General features: G+C 38.0%; 1 non-coding gene across 1 annotated transcript; it reads left to right on the forward strand.

Moving 5' to 3' along the window:
- Nucleotides 1–3824: 3824 nt before the first annotated feature.
- On the forward strand, nt 3825–3896 carry TRNAA-UGC (transfer RNA alanine (anticodon UGC)). The gene has a single exon. It is a non-coding gene; the product is annotated as a tRNA-Ala (tRNA).
- The last annotated feature ends 6757 nt before the right edge of the window (nt 3897–10653 follow it).

Consider the following 10653-nt stretch of genomic DNA (forward strand, 5'->3'; position numbering starts at 1 on the left):
GTGAACATAAACTTTGGGAACCACTGTTTTTGAGTCTTTGCATAGAGATCTTTTTTAGTTTTTTGTGTGGCTCCCTTTTCTGCTCACTATACCCTCTAACCACATTGATCTCAACTCCACCTTGAACTCCAACTATTACACAAATATATGCTTTTAGTACTGAGTTCACAAACTATCTGCATTCCATTAATGCATATCTCCACAAAAGATCTCAAACCAGATATTCTCTAAAAACTAATTACATGAAATTGTTTTGTTGTGCTTTTTACTTCCTCAGAATTCCTTGACTTTGTCCTTCCTTCTTTTCCCCCACTATCCTTTCCTTTTTCAGGATGACATTTCTTACCCAAACAATTGCAATGGCTTGATAATCCATATTATCTTATTTAGTACAGATTTCTTCCAATAAATTTCTTAATTGTCTCCAAGATTACACTTCTAGATGCATATTGAACCATGTCACTCCACTCTTTAAAATCTTTAAATAAATTGCTACTTCTTTCACAAAAAATAAAATCATTCGCCTTATACAGCCTTTTGTTATCTGATATACGACAGTCTCAAACCACGTCTCTCACTTCTCATCTCTCCCTCCCTCATTCCCTAGAATCCATCCAGCCATCCTGAATTTAAGCTCCCCAAAGTTCCACCCACTTGTTCTGTTTTGTTAGGACAATGTTCTCCATAAAAATCCTTTCACTGAAAAATAATCTCAAAATTTAGCTCAAATTTCCCCTTTTTAGGAATTCTTCCGTTCCTGCCCACTATTCCTATACAACAGAGCTTATGTGTCCTTCCTATAAGAGCCCATGTCAACTATTCAGTGTTCAACTGAAGTGTCGCACATACATTTGTCATTAAATATATTTTTCTTTCTACCAGACTGTGAGCTTTTGAGAGAAAGAACAATAATTCCTTTTGTCGTATTCTTAGTGATAAAAGAATATTTGACCCGTGTGGTGTTTGAAAGAGCAAAAGAATTAATAAAACAATGCCTTCTTGCTAAGTAGTGCCCTCAAAGTGTTCTGTTTATCAAATTTCTCTGTTTCATCAGAAAGCAAGGTTGAGTATAGTTTGCAAAATACGGTATCTGAAATAATTCTGCATATTTTTACAATCAAATTCTATCAATGCATGCCAACTATAAAAATCTTAATATTCCATCAAATAACTTTTAACAAAAACAAGAGTTAAATTGCTTCCTTCCTCAGTACTTCTCAAACTACAAACCCTCTGATAAGAAAGGGAAGAAGTCTTGAAAGCTAATTTTCTTATCACAAATGTTATATGAGTACTTATATAGAAAGAGGTGGGAGAGGGAGAGAAGTGAGCAAAAGGCAAAGGTGAGTGAGAGAGGGGAAGAGAACATAGAAGCTGGGTGTGCTTTCCTTTCGACAAGGAACGTGGTGCTCCCAGTCCTCTGTGTGTGGGAGCAGGGAGAATGCCAAACTTAATTAGTGTCTAACTCTGATCCCATAATCTTTGAGCAGAAAAATCTAGTGAAACCCACTCTTTTTAGGGGTAATTTCTCATGTACAGGGATTCTGGAACTTACAATTAAGTAGTTATATAATTAAAAAAAGGCATAAATCTCTTCAAGACATAACTTTACAGAAAGCATATTTTGCTTGTGGACTGAAAGAAGCTATGAAACATTCACAGTGTTGCTGATTTTGCTCATTTTATTTCAGGCTCAACAGTCGTTTTAAGACACATGAAATTTTCAATGAATATCCTGAAGCATTAATGATAATTGAAGTTTAGGTTTATTCTGCATGCCCCCTCCTAGCCACAGAATGGGATAAAAGTTGGAGACACTGCTCCGTCCTCTGAGTCTCCAGTATAGTCTATCTTATAGCAAAGTATATTGTAGGCTTGAGTTCTTGTATAGATGAGGGATTTACACCTCAGTCACACCTGATTTGGCCAGCTGTGTTTTCATTGATGTATGAGGACCCAACATGATTAAGGTAAGAGATTTAAGGATCACAATGATAATGTAATTTACTACTTGCTCAAAAGAATCTTATATTTTGGACTTATTTTCAGCAAAATTTAAATTATTCTGTGCATTCAAATTTTTCAAAAGGAATGTCAGCATATATATATATCTCTGAAATTAAATATCTAAGATTCAGAAAACATAATACTAGGATAAAGGTTTTCTGAAGCCATCATTATATTGGAACCAGAGGTAAAAAAGAGAAGAGGTGCAAGGCGTTTTTTCTTGGTAATTCTGCATTATTGTGGACCTTGCCACCTGCTGGTTTCATTGACATTGATGTAAGTGTGTCCTATATCATTGGGTTGGTTTGTAAATGACTTTGTTGTTCTTTGTGTCTTATCTCATCTTGACCAAGTATGTCCAAATGGCACTAAGATAGAGCTAGGGTGTGCTTTAAAGTTTGCATCTTCTTAGTGAAGAGAAACAGTGTCAGAGCCAGAGTATGTTTTTAGTGATAACATGGAAATTACATATTCCATTAGGTTCTGATGAGCTCATCCAATATTTAGAGGGTCCTACGCTAACAGTCGTATCAAGGGATATGCTACATTCAACATTATGGGTTGTGGTAATCAAGTAGATGAAATCGAAGAATAGCTCTTCCATTTACTTCTAGTGCTTTTTTATCCTTTCACTGTGAAAATGTTATTTATAAATAACTGTTTCATCCTTATCATCATAGCCAGTAAAAGTCAAGTGCTGAGAATTCTCCATGTTTTGGACTTGCGTCTCTCAGAAAAGAATACTCAGAGCCATGCTGCTGCTTCTGGTCCCTACAATGCCATGTAACTTGGGTGGACTGTTAGACCTGTTGGTGGGCAGAGTAGAATTTCCTTGTCTTGAGGAAAATATTGTTATTGCAACAAGTAAGCTTTTTCCTAATGCTTTTCTCAATAACAAGACACCCTGTTCTCCCTTTACCCCAGGAAGGAAATGGAGGAGTTCAGAATAGCCACTCTAAATATGCCACTCTGGCATAAGGGTTATTTTAGCTGAAGGCAATTGAGAAAAATCAGGCCCGGGGTGAACTCCCTGCTCTACCCCATCTGCCTGGAGGTGGCCATAAATTCCCCCGTGAAGGTGCCCCCCATCACACTGTACCTGGAGGGGAATGACAACCTTATCACCAGAGACAACAGGCACTGAGACATCTACACAAACAAACCTCACTAGAGAGTTCTTATCTTCCCTTAGTTTCCCCCGTATATTTACATTCTCGCAGTTTGCCACCCCTAAAAGGCTAAATGCCTTTTCCTTGTCTTGTGACTTCTCTACAATTTATTGTTCTCTGTTAAGATGCTATATAAGTCCCAAGCTCTAATCAGACCTTTAAGTTACTCATAACTGGGTTTCTCCCACATGAGTGCTGTGTGCATGCTGCACCTGTTAACAAACTCTGTTTTTTCTCTTCTTAACCTGTCTTTTGTCTAATCTGCAGGGTCCCAGCTAGGGAACCAAGGAGACTAGAGGAGAAAGCTTTTGTTTCCTTCCCACAGAAGTAATGGGGAAATTGTGAAATATAATTAAAACATTTTCTTGGATCTATGAGTAGGAGACCATTAAATAAGATGAATTTTGAAGGAAGACAGTGCTTCTTCATCTCTGTAAATAAGGTTTTGGAAACTAGCACGATGTTCAATCACAAAGTGGCAGGACAAAATGTATAGGCCCATGAGGACTGCTGAAGAACTCTGCCACTGGAAATTGAAACTATAGGAATCCAGTGCCAGTTCATTCCATAGACAGACATTGCTTGGCCCAGCTTTTAAAAAGCAATGACTGTATTGGTTTATCACCACATGAAGTCACCCTCAGGGCTGGGGATGTAGCTCAGTGGTAGAGCATATGCTTTGCATGCATGAGGCCCCGGGTTCAATTCCTGGCATCTCCAAATCTTTTCAGCAACTGCACTGGTCTGTTCTTTAAGTTCATTCATTAAACATTAGGTGTTTTCCCAATGGGGCATGTGTCATCAGTGCTATACGTTAGTATAAGTTGCAGATGATGTCTTACTATAATAAATGAACTGTATGAAGAGCTAGTTGTATGACAATAATATTTTCTTTCAGTATCGACAGCTTTTTTATTAAACCAAAATAGAAATCTGGCCTTTCCAACAAATCTTTGCTACTCTGTTTGACTCATTCACATCAGTGCTAACATCCTATTTCTTTTAATAAAACCAAATAAGTAGTCGCATAGAAACTTCTCTTCTCTGCCATGGGCATGGCCAACTTAAAGAATAAAAGCACAACAAATGTATTTACAACACTCCTTATTTCTAAAGTATTTTCACGTACGTTTTAGTATTCACAGTGAAGTTATATAACATAACGGAGCCAGGACTGCCTCATGTGCTTCGCACATTTTAATGCTACACCCTATTATCCTAGACAATTCCCTGATTTAGGCCTTCAGTATAATCCATGGGATTAAAGTGGATTCATTGACATCAAGCCGTTTGATAGTTATTTTTGCCGTACAGTTTTGATCTCCATGTGTAAAGAGGTATAGGGTGAAAGGTTTTAAAATTGTGCCTGCGTATCTTTGGGAGAAGAAGTTGACTCAAACCTCACGAGAAGTTGCTGGTTATCCAGCACAAGTGAAACCTGTTGACCTTGGGCCTTGTTAAAAGAGGAACTGAAGGTAGTCAATTTTCTGCATGCAATAGAGGACGTTGTGGATGATTATACAGATGCATATATTTACGTTTCACTGTCTACAGTGAAGTAGTATTCTACTTTGAACAGTGTTACATCTTATTCTGGGGAAACATTAGTGACGTGAACTCGGGTTTATGTGAGGGAGTGACAAAATAAAGAGATGTCTCAGGTGAGTCCTCCTTTTCGGCATTAGTGATCTATACGAGTAATCGGTTGTACACCTTCACCCTAACATCTGTTAAATTGTGTTCACCTTTCTGATATGAACAGAACTCAGATAGCTCTCATGATGTCAATCACCCTTTTTTTTTGGATGACACATGATGATATTTGGCATTAACGAAGCTGGAGACCCCTGTGTTGAACGTCACCCTGGAGCTGGCATTGACCGGCTTGACTTGTTTGCATTATGAAGAAAACCTGGAGATCAGTTGCTCGACACTTAATTTGCTAGGATAAATCCAGGACTTTCAGATCAAAGACATTTTTAATTATGTAATACAAGGTTGTACATGGATTCATATTTCAGAGGAATATTAAAAACTCCCTTAGCTTATTCACAATCTTTGAAAAGCTGTTAAACCTGAGAAGAGAATTAAGCAATTTCTCTGATTACTAACATATATTACACATGTTTTTGCTTCATTTGAAGTAGCATCCCTTCTCAGCGTGCCCTCAGTGTCAAAGTTTCCTTTCTTAGCGCGCTAAGATGTTTGGAAAGGGGGAGAGAAACGTTACGTGCATCGGCTTTGCCCCTGTCACTACCTGCCCAAAGCTGTGTGACAATCTCCATATTTTCTTGACAACCTTAACTACACCCTTCTCTTTTCTTAAAGCACTTAAGAGTGACTTAACTGTCAAGCTCTTGAACTGGAGTCAAATACCATTTCATTTTTTATATTCTGGAAAATGAGAAGACTGTCATAGAAGTAAAACCAGAAAACCATAAAACAAATAAATGAGTATGGATGTTTTCTATGCCGTAGAGGACTGAAAAGAGAAAAAAGAAATCGTGTGACACCTAAGTATAATGACAGTAACAATGATAACAACAGAACTTGCTATGTGTCAGGGGATGCTCTTAGCTATTCACTATGGTAGCTCATTCATTCCTCACAAAGACCTTATGGGATAGGTGCCATTTTAAGCCCCCTTTTAAAATTGAGAAAACTGGGATGTCAAAAAAATGCTTCAGGTCATATTTCTAGGAAGGAGTGAGGCCACTACACAGTAGGGAGAATCGGTCTGGCCCTGGCATTAGGGAGCTTTTTAATGGTGAGAAATCAATTTGCCTTATGGTCTCAATTCCTTTGCTTGCACAGAGGAGGTGGTATGCTGGAGGAGACCTGGGCTGGGCTTAGTTGCCTACTGCATCCCACGCTCAGGATTCTGACTAGGTGCTTGGGTAGGTTTTGCAGCCACAGTGACCCTCAACAGTTTTCACAGAAGATGGAGATAATACTTATCTCATAGGCATTTGGGAGATTTGAAAAGTTAACACATTTCACATGCTTTCCAGAGTTCCTGACACATTGACAGTCAATAAATATGAGTTCCTATCCTTTCTCTTTATCAAATAATGGAAAGATGATATCCGGGCAGTCTTATAAATCTAAAACAACGATTCCAAGACAAGTTTTAGAGAATTGAAGAATATAACTGATGAAAAAATATATAGGTACATGGAAATATAAACGACTCCAAGGTTTTTTGCAACATTTTCAGAAACGATAATAGTAGAGTAGAATATTCAATATAGTAGAACAGAATTATTCAAATTGGATTTAGAGTATGGTAAAAGTGCTTTGAGTTTAAAGAAGGTAGCGAACTGATGAACTGCAAGGGTCTGGGGATTTTCAAGGAGCAGGGAAACAGGGCAGATATTGAAGGCTGCGTAGCCTTTCAAAAAAGCAAAAAAGTGCTCACCATCCCCAAAGTGACTACGTGTACAGAGGAGGCCAGACAGCACGAGACTTAAGAGAATGATGCGTTCACGTTTGGTGGGAGCAGAGTTAATAATGATGCCGAGTCAGGGAGTGGGAGATAAGCAGGAAAGGAAACTTGCAGTCAAAGTTGGGATGACTGTAAAAGTCTAGGAATTTGCTCTTGATCCTGGCGATAAACGGAATTAAGCACCCAACATTAGACTTCAGTGCTTCCTGCATTTTTCATTTCCTCTTCGCTCCATTGATTCCTGGAATATTCAGTTCAGAATCATTCTCTCCATCCAGATTCCCTGGATCCACCAGGCATTGCTAGGCGCACCTCTGCTGAACTCTCATATGTCCCAAGCTGCATTTTTCACAAAACTTACCACACTAAACTGTAATTTCTTGGGTATTTGTCTTCTCTTTGGACTGTGAGCTCCTGGAGAACAGAGATCACCTCTTACTCATACTGGTGTTTTTTAATAATAAACTTTACATTTTACAGTAGTTTTAGATTTACAGAAAAATTGAGAAGATGATACAGAGTCCCCATGTACCCCTGAACAGTTTCCCTTATTGTTGACATCGTATATCAGTATGGTAAAATTATTAAAATTAATGAACCAATATTGATGCATAATTAACTGAAGTCCACAGCTTATTCAGATTTTCTTGGTTTTTATCTAGTGTCCCATCTCTGTTCCAGGATCCTATCCAGGATGTGCCATTACATTTAGTTGTCATCTGTCCTCAATTTCTTTGGCAGTGTGACTGTGTCTCAGATTTGCTTTGTTTTGGGTGAACCTGACAGTGTTGAGGTTGGGTGTATACCAGTACTGGCGATATTGTAGGACCCCTTTTATTGGAACTAGTCTGATGTTTATCTCATGAGTAGACTGCCGCCACGAGCTTGGAAAAGAAAGGCACAGAGGTAAAACGCTGTTTTCATTACATCATGTCAAAGCCATATACTAGCAGAATACCTTATCATTGTATATATTGGCTTGATCCCCTGGCTGAGTTTTTTCAGGTTTCTCCACTGTACGGTTCCTTTCCCCGCTCTTTCTATACTGTTATACTGTACTGTATTCTTTGGAAGGAAATCACTATGAGTAGCTTACACTTAATGAGTAGGAAGTTAGGCTTTCCTTTCTCTAGGGTAGAGAACCTATATACATTATTTTGAATTCTTTGACACAGGAACTCGCCACCATTTATTAATTTATTCAATTATTTATCAGTAAGTATATGTGTATATTTATTTTATACTTTGGGTTATAATCTGATGTTACTTTATTTCTTTTTTTGCTCAAATTGTTCCTGTTTTGGCTATTGTGAGCTCTTTCAGTCGGCTCCTGTGTCCCTTTGACCCACCCCATCAATGTGTATTTGTGTGTCTTAAGCACTTACTCTCTGACACTACAAGATGTTGCAGGCTCATCTTGCAAGTTTCCTGTCTCAATCTTAGAATCAGCTATTTCTCAAAGGAGCCCTGGTTCCTTTTTTTGAAGGATGGTATTAGAAACTAAGATCTGGGAGCTGGGTGTGCTTATTGCTTATGGAGACATCCTTTCTTTGAGTTCATCTCCCCTCACTAGGCAAGAAAATATACATGTGTATACCCACCTGTGTATAGCTACAGGTATTTCTGTATGGAACTATCTGTGTCTACACTGAGTGAAACATGAGTTTATACTGATGTCTCCAACTCTGACGCATTGCCGCATGATGCTTGAGACTGCAGGTCTCCTGCAACAATCCTGAGCTCATCATCCCCTCTAAAATAAGGCTTGGGATCCTATTCTGACCCTAAAGTTTCCCTTTTCATGCCTCTCACTCCTCTACCTCTGTTTAATGTTCCTGAGAACCCCAGTGCCCTGAACCTTCTGCTCCTAGCTGAAGTCCTTCCCTTTTGTGTTTGGGGGTCTCATTACATTGACCGTGCTTTGCCATTTGTTCATTGTCCTTCAATAGACTCCTTTTTCTAAAACTAAAACCTGCCTGAATCCAGTTAGATGCCTTCTTCATGGTGATACCCAGGTTTCTCAGTACTATGTAAAAAAGTATATATGCAATACTGATTGATGCTGGTAATGAGCATGAAAGAGACCAGACTTCAACTGGGTCCTCAATACCACGCAATCCTCCTATGTCTCTATTGAACTCTCCCTTCCATTCTCTTAAATGATGATTGAAATCTTCTCCATTCTCTTTAAACCCTTAACTCTGCAACCTTCCCTTTCACTTGTGGCAGAGAACCTTCTTTTCTATTTATTGGTCTTAAGATATGATCTAATCAACGGGGGATTTGCTGATAAAACTTTTGTAAAATCTACAGTCTAGCATAAATTTTGGGAAGAGACTAAGCAGAATTGTTCTGGTGGATTAGAAGACCTAGGTCATACATTTTATATTTATTTATAAGAGGTTTAGTACTCCTTTTAGTGAATTTATTTTGAACCCTAGAAAAAGAAAATTAAAAAATGCATGTTAACTAGACTTATTGTGGTGATCATTTCACAATAGATACTTATGTTAAATCATTACGTTGTACACCTGAAACTAAATATAATGTTATATGTTAATTATATTTCAATAAAAAAAATTTCCAGTTCCACATGTAAGAAGCTTAGAAGTTGCCACTCCATTCTGACAAGTGAAAATCTGAACAGGCTGCAAAATCAGCGACTCTCCTTAAATCAAAAGAGAGGTGAGGACACTGCAAACTGCTGAACTCGAGATTGGAAAGACAGATAGGTGAACACAGGGAATCACGCTTTAGCAGAGCACAGACTCAGGAACAGAGACCACAGTAGACCCCTGTGCCACTACAGAGCCTGTGGACATTAATAGAATAATAAAGGAATACTATGAACGACTGTATGTCTGCAAATTTGATAACCTAGAAAAAATGAACCAATTCCTCGAAAGACACCATTTGCCAAAACTCACACAAGAAAAAATATACAATCTGAGGAAGCCTATATTTATTAAAGAAATTGGATCATTAACTAATAAGCTTCCAAAATAGTAAGCACCAGGCCCAGATGGGTTACTAGCGAATTCTATCAAATATTTAAGGAAGAAATTTTACCAGTCCTCCACTGTCTCTTTCAGAGCAGAGAAGCAGAGGAAATACTTCCTAACTTATTCTACGAGGCCAGCATTACCCTAATATCAAAACCAGACAAAGATTTTACAAAAAAAACAAAACTATAGAGCAATATGTCTCACATACATAGATAGAAAAATTCTCAACAAAGTATTAGCAAATCAAATGCAACAACGTATAAAAAGAAATACATACCAAAACCAGGTGGGATTTATCCCAGGCGTACAAGGCTGGTTCAACTTTCAAAAGTCAATTAATGCAATCCATCATATCAATATTAAATAAAAAAATAATATATGTTTATTTAAAAAATAAAAATCATGTGATCGTATCAATAGATGCAGGAAAAGCATTTCACAAAATCCAACACGCATTCATCATAAAAACTCTCAGTAAGCTGGGAACAGAGAGGAACTTCCCCAACTTGAAATAAGACAATCTGAGAAAGGCTATGTACTGTAATGATTCCAACTATACGACATTCTGGAAAAGGCAAAATTACGGATACAGTAAAAAGATCAGTGGTTTTCAGGTATTGGGGCAGGAAAGAGAGGAAAGGGATTAATATGTGGAGCACAGAGGTTTTTATGGCAGTGAAAATTCTCTGTATGACGTTATAACGATGCCTATATGTCATTATACATTTGTCTAAATCCAGAGGATGTAAGGCAGGAAGAGTGAACGACGGACTTTGGATGAAAATGATGTATCAACGTAGATTCATCAACTGTAACAAATGTACCACATTGGTGGGAGATGCTGGTGATGGGGAGGCTGTGGCACATACGGTAGTAGGGGGTGTATGAGAAATCTCGGTACCTTCTCCTTAATTTTGCTGTAAATCTAAATTGTCTCTAGAAAAATTAAGTTTTTATTAAAAATACGATTTCTTAGGAGAAGGAAATTATCTAATTCCATCTGTATTGAAAGGGCTATAATTACAAG

The sequence above is a fragment of the Equus asinus genome, chromosome 7 (genome assembly GCF_041296235.1).
Source record: "Equus asinus isolate D_3611 breed Donkey chromosome 7, EquAss-T2T_v2, whole genome shotgun sequence".
Taxonomy (NCBI): domain Eukaryota; kingdom Metazoa; phylum Chordata; class Mammalia; order Perissodactyla; family Equidae; genus Equus; species Equus asinus.